Below are 15,433 nucleotides of genomic sequence, written 5' to 3'. Positions count from 1 at the left end.
ACATGCCTAGATTTATTTTCTTGAATTGTGCTGATGTAGTACCCGCCTCACAAATCAGAGGTCCCAACCCCATTTTGTTTAACCTGCTGGAACCCTTCTTAAAAAGGTACTTTACTGAAGTTTTTTCATTATCTCAAGCTGTGCATTTTTCTTCAGCCAATTCAATGGTCTCCTGACATGAACATCACCTAACTATAGTTCAAAATTAGCTTCTAGAAGAGCCTTAACACCTACTCCTACGTCAGACACTTTGGTCCCCTAACAGTCTTGTTTAGATCAAGTTTGAGTTTGTTAGCCCATTTCCAGTTCACACTGATCTTGATCAAAGTGGTTCAAGACAGCCACAACCTCTGCCCACTAGAATCTAATGCAGATTGGAGATCAAGATACATTAATGACATTGCACTCCAAATCTCTGGAGAACTTGGAAGCAATCTCATATAGATGAACAATATGGATACCTGTAGAACCCCTTAAGCCAAGAAGGCCACAGAGAAGAGCTAGAGTCCCCCACCCCCAACACCACTTTCCAAGATCTACTCTCCTGAAATAACTGGCAATACCACAAAACAGCACTCTAACACCCATCCCTGCCAAGTAATACAGAAATATACTGTGGTCAGTGGTATTATTGAGTTGAGTGGTTTGCAAAATTAATTACTCTCCCCCTGTCCATTTCCTAGCACAGATCATCTACAAGGACAACCAAGGTAGTCCCCAAACCAGGATAGCACCCAGATAATCAGGATTATTCCAGAATCCCAGGAGCCAAGATAACCAACACATACTCTATCTTTACTAAAAGTGGTATATTTGAAAATTGGCTGATAGTTGATGAGATCCAAAGGATCTAGCAAAGGTTCTTAATAAGAACCTTGCTACCTTCCTTGCTTCACAGCCTCCCTAGATGAGGAATTTAAACCCTCTCTCATACAGCTAGCTACTTTAATCAGACAGGAACCTAAATTTATGTGTGAGTAAGCAATGGTTGTTGGAAAATAGAGATGCAAACATTCCAAGATAGGGATGCCTTCTTATCATGACAATGAGGTAAAGAGCAGACACTGAGCTTGCTAAAAGCAACTACATATTTGTCTTTATCCTTCTGGGCAAGAAGGTAATTGAAAGAAGCAATTTCATGGTTACAAGGAATTTTGATTATAGTGATGCCGGGTAGACTGGCAGAGGCTGATACAATACATGGGAATAGAATTCCAACACCTATAACTCAGAGGGTACATTCTCAAAATTTATATAGCAGTCCTGTCTCTGGCATGCAGCAAATGGTTCAGTCCCAGACAAGGATGCCTGTTAAAGATTTAACAAGTCACCTTGCAACTTGATCCACTGAACAAAAGGAGTAGAACTTTGGAAATCCAGTCAAGGGTGTTACAGAAATCCTAACGAGTTAATAAAGACAATGTTAAAAGCTTTATAAGTGGTCCCTTGCCACTCACAAAACAGACAGCTTTAGGAAATTAAGTGGTTACGAATATTTCTCCTCTACAAGAGGTTACTTCAAAGCCTGAAATACAAGACCCTGTGTCAAGATGGGACTGTTTAACTTCTTCTGTTAAGTTAACAAAGCTTTGCCTATTCAAAGCAAAATATGGTTATAAATTCCACACAGTAACAGATCTAGCTAGATGGGCAACCATTCCAGTTCAGATAGGTCTCTGATCTCATTGAACATTAATCTTGGTACTGGTGATTCTACACTACAGATGTTGTAGGAGAACCAGTGTATCTACCAATCTTTATAAATCAAATATTCCAGAATACGTGAGCTGTTTCTTCTGCTTGGAGTCTCTTGCTATTTGGTGGTGAAAATTTGAAAAGGAAGAAAGAATCTTTATTCAGCAGATCACCTGCCATCAAATCACATACCTGCATTCAAGATCTAGTTTTCTAGTAGTGGTTTTCAGAAGAGGACTCCCTACTGTAAAAAATTAGGTCTTCATCTAGCATTCAGAACAGAGTTCAGGTCTACCAGAGTTCAGGACACCCTCTATTTCAGGACAATACAAGAGGAGTGCACCACTGTGGACCACACACCAGCAAGCTATTTCTGTGCACAAGTCTGCACATTATTACTCTGATTCAAAGGGTGTGTGTGTGTGTGTGTGTGTGTGTGTGTGTGTGTGTGAGTAAGAGAGAGAGAGAGAGAAACATTTTTATTGTAAATGGCTTCACAAGAACCCATCACAGTCTATAAGCTGGTGTTTGCGGCCGGGGGAAGGGGAGGGATCATACCAACCAGAAGTCCATATGTTGGATGCCTTAAAAGAGGCAATCTAAATTTGGTATTCCAGGTAGGGGTAAGCCTGTGTCAATCCTGGGGATCTTGACACATCCATGGCTTCAAAAAGGTGAAATTTAGCTATTTACACAGAATTCAGTGGTCTTTGCGTACTATCTCCAATATGGGCATATCACAGAAAGCATACAAGTAAACCTGGAAAGGTCATGCAAGCATCCATGCCCCCCTTTATTTTCTCAAAGGCTGATTTATACAACCGCCCCCCCTTTTCTGTCCCTAGCTTTTGGCAGAGAGATTACCCCTGTATATGGAGGTTCTGTCTTATTTAGCTATCTTAGCTAACAGCCATAGCCTTTTCTTCCCAAGATCTTGAATATGTATGTGACACAGCATTTATGCTTTTTTCCCTTCTTCAAGGGATGGGTTGAAGTCAACCTGATAGGAAGCCCCTTAGCCATAAAAGTGGGAATAGCACCCGCACACAAGATGGTGATATTGCTTTTTTGTGCTACTGCAAAGATTCAGGCTTGCAAGTGATACTGTGGTGACCATTCACATGTTTGCAATCATGGTGCTCACTCTTGCTTATAACAGCAGCTAGGAAACTAAAGCTGCCTGGGAGGAATAAGGCAAATGGAACATGCTGAGGGAGGAAGGTCACGTTACACTGTTACGATGATTGCATTCAGTATTTTTAAACTGATACAAGACAAATGCATTTTACAAGTCACAGAGATCTTACTGTGTAAAGTGTCAATACTGCTGTTTTGGAGAACAAAGAAAATGATCTGTTCTCATCTTCTCAGAGATAAAATTGCCCTTGCAAAACAAACCTGCACGTTGCTGGTCTACAACACAAGGTTTCTTGCTCCATTTGGTTGTTTGCAGCCTGAAATGAAATAAGGAACGAGCTTGCAAAAACACCCAGAGTGGAACTTTCTGGTCAGAGGCAGCCAAGCAACTGACTGATTTTGCAAGTCACTGAACAGACTTTCCTGCTGCAGAACCAGAGGTTTGGAGCAGAAAACCAGGTTTCTCTCTCTCCCCCTAATTTCTGCAGCATCTCCAACTACCAGGACTCTCCATCACTGCAAGTCCCAGCTGCCTGTCTTGCTGACATTTCCATTTTTAATATCTTCCTGATTGTTGGCAACCTTCAGTCTCTAAAGACTCTGGTATCGTGCTCTGAAAGGTGGTTCTGGAACAGCGTCTAGTGTGGCTGAAAAGGCCAATTCGGGAGTGACAATCCCTTCCACGCTGGGAGCAAGTGCAGTCTGTCCCTGGTCTGTCTCCCTGGCTATGGGCCTTCCTTCTTTGCCTCAGACTGTTGGCCAAGTGTCTCTTCAAACTGGGAAAGGACATGCTGCACAGCCTGCCTCCAAGCGGAACGCTCAGAGGCCAGGGTTTCCCACTTGTTGAGGTCCACTCCTAAGGCCTTCAGATCCCTCTTGCAGCTGAGGTCTACCTGTAGGGCGCTTTCCTTGCACGAGTTCTCCATAGAGGAGATCCTTTGGGATCCGGCCATCATCCATTCTCACAACATGACCGAGCCAACACAGGCATCTCTGTTTCAGCAGTGCATACATGCTAGGGATTCCAGCACGTTCCAGGACTGTGTTGTTTGGAACTTTGTCCTGCCAGGTGATGCTGAGAATGCATCAGAGGCAGCGCATGTGGAAAGCGTTCAGTTTCCTCTCCTGTTGTGAGCGAAGAGTCCATGACTCACTGCAGTACAGAAGTGTAGTCAGGACGCAATCTCTGTAGACCTGGATCTTGGTATGTTGCGTCAGCTTCTTGTTGGAAGAGACTCTCTTTGTGAATCTGGAAAATGTGGTAGCTGCTTTACCGATGCGTTTGTTTAGCTCGGTATCAAGAGAAGGAGTGTCGGAGATCACTTAGCCAAGGTACACAAAGTCATGGACAACCTCCAGTTCATGCGCAGAGATTGTAATGCAGGGAGGTGAGTCCACATCCTGAACCATGACCTGTGTTTTCTTAAGGCTGATCGTCAGTCCAAAATCTTGGCAGGCCTTGCTAAAACGATCCATGAGCTGCTGGAGATCTTTGGCAGAGTGGGTAGTGACAGCTGCATCGTCGGCAAAGAGGAAGTCACACAGACTTTTCAGCTGGACTTTGCTCTCAGTCTGGAGAGGTTGAAGAGCTTTCCATCTGATCTGGTCCGGAGATAGATGCCTTCTGTTGCAGTTCCAAAGGCATGGTTCAGCAGAACAGCAAAGAAAATCCCAAACAAGGTTGGTTCAAGAACACAGCCCTGCTTAACGCCGCTTCGGATGTCAAAGGGGTCTGATGTGGAGCCATCGAAGACAACAGTGCCCTTCATGTCCTTGTGGAAGGATCTGATGATGCTGAGGAGCCTGGGTGGACATCCAATCTTGGGGAGAATCTTGAAGAGGCCATCCCTGCTGACCAGGTCGAAGGCCTTCGTGAGATCTTCCTGATTAATGGGGTCTTTATTTAGAAGATGCAATATCACAGTTTGATTTGGGAGGTGCAATTAAACATCAAGCGTTACAAAATTTTTCTGAACTATCTTATTTTCTGGGAGATGATCAAATTTTTTTAAGTGTAAGGAAAGCTTCAAATGACAAAGGTCTTCAGATTTCTTTATGGGTATGTATGACCAAGAGATACCACTGTAGCACATGCACAATGTGGAACAAACATGTTCGCACCATAGGGCACGCCACATTGGCAACACAGCACATCCAGTAAGACCCAACCAGTTCGATTAATCTATGAGATTTAATGAAAAACTGCTGGAAGAACTCCACAACAGAAACATCAATATCAGCGCACAGGGTTCAACTGCCTTAATGAGGTTAAATGCAATTTGATCATCTCCCTGTTGACTGCCCCAGGCCATTTGTGTTCATCCACCCTGTTCTCTCACCACTGAAGCCAGACAGAAGATCTGGGTGAATGTTAATCTAGCAAGTGTATGGGATAAGGATTGCTCTCTGCTCCAACTATTATCTTATAAAATGCTTTCCTTCATGGTGTTCCTACAGTAAAGCACTATATATCTGGAAGTGGACTGAGTCTTCAGCTTTCTTCTCATCACAAACAGTGTCATTCAAAAATTGAAATCCTTGCTCCAATTTGTGTTCAAGCAGCCTCTCTCACCTGAAAGGGATCACCTGTGGGAGGGAAATGGCATTGTTTTCTTGGGGAAGGGAATGACACTTCTCTCAGAAATCATGTTCCCTGCCTATATAAAGCACTCAGTTGCACCAGAAAAGCAGGCAGACTCCATAAGAACATAAGAACATAAGAACAGCCCCACTGGATCAGGCCATAGGCCCATCTAGTCCAGCTTCCTGTATCTCACAGCGGCCCACCAAATGCCCCAGGGAGCACACCAGATAACAAGAGACCTCATCCTGGTGCTCTCCCCTACATCTGGCATTCTGACTTAACCCATTCCTAAAATCAGGAGGTTGCGCATACACATCATGGCTTGTACCCCATAATGGATTTTTCCTCCAGAAACTCGTCCAATCCCCTTTTAAAGGCGTCTAGGCTAGACGCCAGCACCACATCCTGTGGCAAGGAGTTCCACAGACCGACCACGCGCTGAGTAAAGAAATATTTTCTTTTGTCTGTCCTAACCCGCCCAACACTCAATTTTAGTGGATGTCCCCTGGTTCTGGTATTATGTGAGAGTGTAAAGAGCATCCATAAGTAACTTAAAAGCCAAACTGAATGGAGGACTTTATCTACCAACCCAAATTAGGGACGGCAAGTTCATCCTTCTCCCTCACCATGGGTGACCAATACATGAGTTAAGTTCTGCAGCAGCATGACTAATCCAAGCACAGCAAGCAGGAAAAAAATGGCACAAGAATCCTGCATTAAGACTCTCCAGAGACACAGCATTAACGAATGCCACAGACCTCCATGACCGCTGGGGGGGGGGGGCAATGACGACTGAGTGCACTTAATTACAGCTGGCTGTGCAGAAACACCAGGAGCTATGCAAGTCTCTAGAGACCAAGGCAGACAACTGACATCAGGGGAGGTGGTTTTTGGAGGAAGATGGAATGTCATTTTCACATATCAGCACTGATTTAGCAGGCAGATGGGCTAAAAATACCATCCAATCATAAGCATGAATGCTGCTAAGGTGGCCATCATGAGCAGTTCTTTCGGATTCCTGACACAAGCTTAAGATGGGGTCCAATTCGTCAGCCAACAAACATTACATTAAAAGGCACAATAATCTTGGAGCAGTGCTTAGCGTCACATCATCATCTTGCCTTTAATTATCTAATCAAGCATGTGAGTACAATCAGAAAATTTGGCACAGTGCCTTTCACAGAAGCTGCCAGGTGAGGCAAGATGCCGTACAAAAAGCAGCAAACTGTGGAAGGACCCAGCAATGCAGCTGTATGGGCCATTGGGGGGGGGGGGGCAGGAGGGGCTTGGATGTATTTAGTCAGTACATCCAAGTGATATGTGCAGAACTTGGGCTCAGTTGACTGCTGTAAGTTGGCCTGAGAGGATCGTAGCCTGTGCCTTTCATGAGCCAATAGACAGTCAGAGTTTGTCTGAGCCAATAGTTATGAAATTTTGTCTGAGCCAATAGGCTCACTTGCCGAGTACCTTGTAACAAGACCTTGAGAGTTGGAGGACCAAATGGAAAACTGCAGGAGAAGGCTGCAGTACCACTGGAGGGAAGGTAGATGCTGCTGTGTGCAGAGCCACAGAGGCTATAAAAGGGGCTGCACCAGCACAGAAAACTCAGAGACTACCAGGGAAGAGCTGCTGTGTGGAGCCTTGGGAGAGCAACCTCTACAGAGGAAAAGAGACCTCCAGGGAAGAGGCGATGCGAGGAGTGAGCTGGGAGAGACCAAGCTACAGAAAGGAGCTGAGCTGCAGGAAGGAGCCCCTGGGAGAGCCTCTGAGAACTAGGGAACAACCAGCCAGCCTTTGCCTCAAGTCCTGCTGCCTCGAGCCTGCCTGCGGGAATTTGGAACAACGTCATCTTGATTTGTTTGGTTCAGGTTCCATTCCTCCTAATAAAAAGCCTTAAAACTTAGCTTGGTGTCAGTGGTCTCTTTCGATCCTGCATAACACAAGTCACGCCGAATCAGTGCTCATGCTCAGAAATCTCTTGGCAGCATGCAAAATAAATGGAGGGAGAATCTGGGACAAAGGCATCAAGAAAATCTATCCTCATTTAGGGATACAGCAGTTTTTAATCTCTTTGTCCCAAGTGTCTGAAGCAAACTGAAGCTTGTCATGCACCTAGCGCAGGCTAAATAAATTCAATCTGCATGCACAGAACTTCCTGCACTCAACTTCAGAGACTGTAAATAAACCTGCAAACCTTAGGATCCGCATCATGCCCACATTTCTCTCTCCACCTTAATTTTGCCAGATGAACAGTTCAGTTGAACTTGAAAGGTTACATACTGCTTCTATTTAAGTTGGACCCCATAAAGGAATGGCTCTGCTTTGCTTTAGAAAAAGATGCAGTTAAAACTAGAAGGAACTAAGGCAAAACACCTGCATCCAAAAATGCATTGTTTGTCAAAAATGTAAAGCTTTTCCATTTCAGTTCATTCTAAGAACCAAGCTATGCGAATTATGACAAATGATGCTCATAAAATTTTATAACTGAAGAGAGACTAAAGAGGTGGCAGAAGTCTTATCAATCTTTTAGAACAAATCCATCCTTATGATGGGCTGGAATTACTTTCTCCCACAAACATTAATGTGAGCAATTTATTTTATAGAAGCAATAAAGCAGCTGAAACTGGAGGCACTGCTGAGTTGTATTGAAAATCTACATCATTCTCCCTCACCCTTTTGTCCAAGCAGGGATGGGAGCCTAGTATTTTCACTACATAAACTGCATTAGTGAAACCTGACTTGCTCATAGTTAGAACAAGCTGGGATTTGCCCAGCTTGGATGCAACAACAAATCCCAGTGTAAACCAGCAATGGAAGCTATGCAATTCCACCATTTGTAGGCAAGGGGTTTGGCTATACTTGTCATAAGAGGCGACTAAACAGCCACCAGGTAGATGGGACTCGATAGCCTGGGAATGCAGCTCATCTGAGAGAAGGAAAACTCTGATCCCAAACCTCCACTTCCTTGTGGCTACATCCAGTTATGGAAAAGGCTTCAGGAGTCAACCTCGAGGTAAAATCTGGAGCCGGAGTCCCTGAGGCAGTTCGTGGCTGTACACAGTCACGTTCTGGCAACTCCTGCGACGCCACTGGAACCAACCGTATTGGCTTGTGCCTTTCCATTGGACCATTCCAGCGATGTGGAGAGGGGGGATTTGCTGCATGGGAAACAGTCTATCTCCATACCTACTTTACCCAGGCGTCACGCACTGGAGAGGACACTCTGTTCCAGAACCACCATTCAGAGCGCGATACCATAGTCTTCCGAGACTGAAGGATGCCAACATATAGGCAAGGGGATAGGAGAGAAAGGACACAATCCTATGCAATCTTCCAGTGCTGGTGCAGCCATGCCAATGGGACATGCAATGTGTCCTGTGGAGGAGAAACAGTCACAGATGTCTCCTCAAGGTATGCGAACATGTGTTCCCTTACTTCAGGGCTGCATTGCAAGTCAAAGCTTGCACGCTGAACTGTAGTTTAGGAGCACTGCATCTGAATCTGGAGAGTCTCTTGGCTGTGTCTCAGACAGAAAGCTAGTTATCTTTGCCTGTCAGAACTTAGTGGGAGCCATCTTGCGCCCAAGCAAAGAGCTTTACCCTGCTTCCACTGATACTCCATGCATATTGTTTAGAACTCTGCAATATTCTATGCAGAACAAAAAGATGAGACTGCTCTTGCAGCTGCATAAAATAGTTAGTACAGGTATTTCATTAGCAATTAATTTTAAGAGCAGTTTATCGACTGCTTGCAAGTCAGATTTCTTCAGTGGTTATGTGACCACCCACGAGAAAGCTGCTTAGCAGACTGTTGCTCTGCATTAGTAAGAACATAAACGGATGGAAAGAATAGGACAAGAGCCAAAAGAGGGAAATGGAAGCAAAGAAGAGATGCAAGAAAAAGGGCTTCCTGTTAATATATAAATGTTAATCCATCGAGGCAGACTGCTCAAACGTGCAACTTGTCTGTAAATGTGTTGCTAAGAGCTGCAACACAAGCCACAAAGAAAGGCCTATCAGTAGGAAAGGCCTATTGAGAGTTGGGTGTTAGTAGGAGGCTACTGTCAACTTAGTTTCTCCAGGCTTGTGACCCATATAGATCAGAAACTGTCAAGCAACATATGCAACACAGGAAGGAATGCGGCAGACCAGCGGTTCCCAAATTGGTGGATTGTGACCCACCAGCCAGGGAAGCACTAGGCTCTGGCCTCTGAAAGGGCAGGGACATGGCAGGGAGGCAACCCCTAGGACTGCACTGCTGCTGAGGAAAGGGGGTGTGTGGGGAACCCTGCAGATGCCTCCACAGGGTTCTCCAGGCCTGGAAATGTGTAAAAATTGTGATTGGAAGCCACTTCCAGTTTCTGATCAACTGGCCCTGGTTTGATCCAACTAGGACACTGCTACTGTCTTATTTAATCAGCAGATTCAACCATCACACTTTGCCGCATGCGCACTGAAAGCATTTTCTTTGCAGGTTTGCTTCAGGAACAACTTGCTTACTTTTCTCATTCATGCGAGAGCTATATCCTCACTTCAAGCCCAGGCAGTGCCAGCCCTTGGCACATCTTAAATGCTTCTTCCAGCTGGAGGAGGAAGAACACAAGTGCATGCTGTTGCCTTTTTTGAAATCAGCAGTGCTGTACAGTCAAAAATCACCCAGCTATGGAAAGCCAGATTGCCTCTAGCACAGGGCTTTTCAACCTTTGTTCCACTTCCTCCACGGATACCTGCATGCATGGGAACCGCTAAGTGACACACAGTTATTCCTGCAGCAAAGGACAAACTTCTCTAGTCTTGCTGCCTCCTGGTCTCTCCTCCACTCTGTGCCTTCCTTGCTCCAACTGCTCCCCTTTTGAAGGGTGGGGTCCAACCCACACACAGCTGCCTCAACCAGCCCCACCTCCCAGCAGCCCAGGCCAGAAAAAGCCATGCTGCTTGGTCCCCATGACATTTCATGCATACAGGTAGAATATCTTTATCCATGGAGCTTACATTCCTGGCCCCCCCCCCACACCAAAAAAACCGTGGATAATGAAATCTGTGCTCTGGGAGGTTTGCGGGGGGGGGGGTGGACCCGGAGGTTCGGCATCCACGGATAAAGAGGCCCTACCTGTATATACAAGAATCTATATGGTCAAGTTCCACTTGCTATACTGTGAAATATCACGACTGGCCGTTCACTCGGGCCACTGGCTGCAAAAAACTGAGTAAACAGCACAGGCATGGTTCACTGACATCATCTGTTCAAGCAAGCAGGGACCAAAACCATTTTCTCATGAGGTCCCACAGCTAACATGTGTTAAAAGGAAAGTCCTATTTATTCAGGTGACACACATATACAACTAGCATTTTTACAGTTTTTCCTTCCCCTTTAAAGAGACAGCACCACAAAAATCACAACACAATCTATCTTGTTGGCATCCTTCAGTCTCGGAAGACTATGGTATCACACTCTGAATAGTGTTCTGGAACAGAGTGTCCTCTCCAGTGTGAGAAGCCTGGGTAAAGTAGATTTGGAGGATAGACTGATACCCATGCAGCAAATCCCCCCTCTCCACGTCGCTGAAATGGTCCAATGGAAAGGCAGAAGCCAATATGGTTGGTTCCAGCGGCGTCGCAGGAATTGCCAGAACGTGACTGTGTTCAGCCATGAACTGCCTCAGGGACTCCGGCTCCGGATTTTGCCTCCAGGTTGACTCCTGAAGCCTTTTCCATAACTGGATGTAACCACAAGGCAGTGGAGGTTTGGGATCAGAGTTTTCCTTCTCTCAGATGAGCTGCCTTCCCAGGCTAACAAGTCCCATCTACCCGGTGGCTGTTCAGTCGCCTCTTACGACAAGTACAGCCAAACCGAGGGCCTATTCTTATCCCCAGCCCTCAGGGGATAAGAATCTATACACAGTCTATACCTAGTGCATATATCCTCAACTAAACAGCAAGAAGCTAGTCTCTGAAATGGTCCATCTTGCCTGGAGGTGTTCAAGACTTTGGTTTAAGGATGCAGCAGTGCATCTAATACCAAGTTACTGCTGACGTACAGGCATCCCCCCTGTTACCATGGGAACTTCCAAACCTACATATGTAGGGGAATCCTACATAAAGTAAAATACTCCATGCCCATTACCTTTGTTTTTCTTTATTAGCAGCATTGGAAGCACACAGAGGTAGCCTGCATGCTAGAGAAACACAGCCCAAACATTAACAGGAACTGAGTAGATATGTATAGATCACAGTGTTAGAGCTTTATCACCAACAACCTGAGAAATCCTCTGCACTTTACTTGCAAGAAAACACGCAACCACTACTCAGTACGATGCATGGGTTGGAAAACTTTCAGGCACTAGGCTGCCTGACTTCCTAAAAATTAAAAGAAACCTGCAGCATTTGTCCAACTCTGGCTAAAAACATTTCCGCTCATACAACTGGAGGTCCCACAATATTTGCCCTCTTACAAAACGGCCTGTCAGTTCAGCCTGCCTTCTCTCCCCCTTTGGACTCATCTCCCCACCATTCAGATACAGTCAAGGCTTTCATCCAGAAGTCATGGGAAATGGTTTAATGGGTAACTCATGGCTGGCACTGGTCTAAATGATAAGCTCGTGAACATTTCAGCGCAAACTTCGGCAGCACAACAAGCGCCCGAAGTCATTTTAACTTTTTTCCCCACCAGTCACGTCCTATTATATCACAGTGCCAAAAAGTTTAGGAACTAGGGCAGCCTTTGAAGACTGGTTCATTCAGAGTCCTGGCATCAGCCTATAGGATATCGATCATTTCAAGTTTATTGATCAAAACACAGACAATCACTTAAGCATGGCCTTAAATTCCAAGTCAGTTCTTTTGGGTTGGTTGTTATATAAACACATTCTGCAACTACAAACCATTCAGGTTGCTTGGAGTATCAACATTCACTCTGGCTGACAAGAGTGGCCAACAACTACTCACTTTAGATGTTGCGTGTCAGTTTCAAAACACTTGGGAGTACATCCTGGCTCCCCCCCAGCTACCTACAACAGGGCTACTTGCAGTAAGTAGCCCTAGAAATACATACATTGGTCAAGAATAATTAAAACTCCTGAAGTGACTTGCCATGTTATGCTATGGAGGGTGGGTGGAGAATGGAGAGAGGAGGCCGGTGCTGCTGTGCAGCTGACTTTTGTGCATTTTACTCTGGTAGTCCCACTATTTTCAGTGGTGCTTACTCATAAGTAGGCACAGGTTTGCAGCCCTTGCGTTAAGTCTGACTATAACAAATGACTTTACACCTTAGCTTTCAATCAAATAGTTAACAAGGGGGCTTCCAATAGATTGCTCTAATAATTTACACACACACACACACACAAACACACTCCCTTATGGTTGACAATTCTGGCTCATTACTTGCTCCAGTCACACACAAGCCGTCCCCCAGCATGCTGCAGAGATGCAATTTTGGAAATTCCTGGAGGCTCTGTGAAAGTCTCCAGGTTTGCTTTCAGTAATCACCTGGCAATTGATGCTGATTCTTGGAGACTCCAGGACAATTCTGGAGGGTTTGCAACCCTAACCCCAATACAGTTTGTTGGTTCTTTAGAGAACTACCCAAGGTAGCTAGCAGCTTAAAATGAACCTGCAATCTAAATAACTAGTTTTTTTAAAAAAGAGAACAGTGGATAAACAAAGTGCACAGCCAAAATCTATCATAAACCTCCGAGCTCCTGGCCTATATGAATGCAAAAACACAACCATTCAACACATCCCATGAACGAAAATGTCCTGTGGGAAGTATTTCCATAGGGAAAGTTTCAAGCCTTAGGAGACAAAGGTTGCAAGGATAAAAGCTGGGAAGGGGAAACAAGAGTGGAGAAGAAGAGAACTATGGCACCACTTCTTGGAGGGGAAAAGAGAGATTATAATAAAAATTAAAAATGCAATATAAATACAAGATTCAATTTTCAGGTTCAATTCTCTTAAAACAAAACAACCATTAGCAGCCACATTCCTGAAGCTGCATCCTTCCATAATTACAGACACCCCCCCCCAAGGCCTCCCCTTTTCTAATAAGAGTTGCCAGGTTTCCCAAGTCAACCTGATTCCTAAAGGCACACGATTCCTTAATGCCGTGTTCTTCAGCCTTGGGACCCCAAATGGGTCACAAAGCCTCAGTTGTGAGGTTGCAGCAACTTACAGGAGTGAAATAAATTGAAGGCCACTGAACTAGAGCACTACCAGTAAAGGGGGAGGCATCCAGTGTACCCCTTTAGGTACACAACACACCTGTGTGTATATATATGGATCTATAAGTGTGTGTATATATGAATCTATAAGTAAGTGTGTGTGCATATATGGTTCTATAAGTGTGTGCGCTTAGATATATATATATGATTTGTGTGTGTGTGTGTGTATGATCTATGACTGTGTGTATATATATGGATCTATAAGTGTGTGTGTATATATATATGATCTCTCTGTGTGTATATCTATAAGTGTGTGTGTGTATATATATGGATCTAAAAGTGTATGTGTATATATAGGGATCTACAGGTGTGTGTATATATATATGTATGTATACATGGATCTACGTGTGTATATATATGGATCTATAAGTGTGTGTGTATATACATATATGGATCTATATGTGATCTATATGAATCTAAGTGTATAGATATATATATATGATCTATAAGAATGTGTGTAGAGATCATGGAGCAAAAAAGGCTGAAGACCACCAATTTTAATGCAAGAGGCTGCAGCAACTGGGGGGAAGGAGAGAGAGAGAGAGCACTCTGCACATGCTCAAGGGCACCGAGCCATCTAGTTCATGCTTTCCAGAAACTGATGCCCCTGTTGCCGAAAGGAGACCCTGGCAAAGCCCCCACTCCTGGGGGAGGGGAGGGCCTTAAAGGGGACGGCCTTAAAGGGAAGGCTGCGCGTAGGTCGGCACACCCCCTCCCCAAGCCCGTCAGCCCCTCCCCTCAGCAGGCACCACCGAGGCAGGCTGCGCCCCCCACCGCTCGCCTCCCCCTCCTCCAGGGGAGCAGGTGCTGCTCTGGCGCCCCCCACAGGCGGCGCGCGCTCTCGCTCCACTCACCTCTCCCTCTCACCAGACCCGCTTCGCCTCTCAGCTCCCAGAGCCAGCCTTGCCGGCGTCACTGCGCATGCGCGCTCAGGAGACGTCCATCTCTCTCTCTCTCCCACCCACCCCTCTTCTTGCGCATGCGCGTTCCTTTCCTCACGCGCGCTCAAATAAAACGCCCCTTCGCAGGGCGTCGGTCTCGTGCTAGCATAGAGCCCGAGGCGCATGCGCAGTGAGAGCTTTCCGTCTTGCTTCACCTCGGTGTGCGCGAGCCCGCAACTTCTTGTTTTCCCGCGCGGCGAAGCGGAGGTCCAGCGTCGCGCGCATGCGCACCGATCGCCTCAGGCGACGAGGCGCGCGCCGCCCCCAGAAATGAGAAGGGGGCGTGGCCAACGGCTTTTCCAAGGGCGCTCCTCCCCATCCCAAACTGTGTCACCCACGAACCTGCAGAGGCCTCGACTCTGGCAGCCGCCCCAGCATTTAAAGGGCCAGACGCCCTTTTTCCTCAGCTCTCATGCTCTCCTCATGCTTTGACATGGCCAAATGTGAAGGCCTCCCACATGCTCTCTCAGTGAATGGTGCACTCAGTTAAGATTTTCACTCATAATAAGCATCACCAATGTTTATGCCACGTACATAATGCATACATGTGGCATGCCACATACACACCACATACATGTGGCATGCAACATGCACACCACATACATGTGGCATGCCACATACATAACTCATACATGTGGAATGCCACACACACACCACATACATGCAGCATGCCACACACACACACACACACACACACACACACACACACACGGCATGCAATATGCACACCACATACATGTGGCATGTCACATACACATCACACACATGCAGCATGGCACACCCCCCACACGCATATGGCATGCAACTTGCACACCACATGCTTGTGGCATGCCACATACATAATGCATACGTGTGGAATGC

The 15,433-nt window shown here is 45.8% G+C and overlaps 1 protein-coding gene across 2 annotated transcripts in view; it reads right to left on the bottom strand.

The window, feature by feature from the left end:
* TBC1D24 (TBC1 domain family member 24) overlaps positions 1 to 14,584 on the bottom strand; it is a 33,416-nt gene extending 18,832 nt beyond the window's left edge. For both annotated transcript variants that reach the window (XM_066640917.1, XM_066609407.1), the window contains exon 1: positions 14,486 to 14,584. The gene's annotated coding sequence lies outside the window, so the exon portion shown is untranslated. The remainder of the gene's footprint in view (positions 1 to 14,485) is intronic.
* Positions 14,585 to 15,433: the final 849 nt, after the last annotated feature.

Source organism: Tiliqua scincoides, chromosome 13 (genome assembly GCF_035046505.1).
Source record: "Tiliqua scincoides isolate rTilSci1 chromosome 13, rTilSci1.hap2, whole genome shotgun sequence".
NCBI lineage: Eukaryota > Metazoa > Chordata > Lepidosauria > Squamata > Scincidae > Tiliqua > Tiliqua scincoides.
Note: the sequence above shows the minus strand (reverse complement) of the source record. Positions and strands in the feature narration are given on the sequence as shown.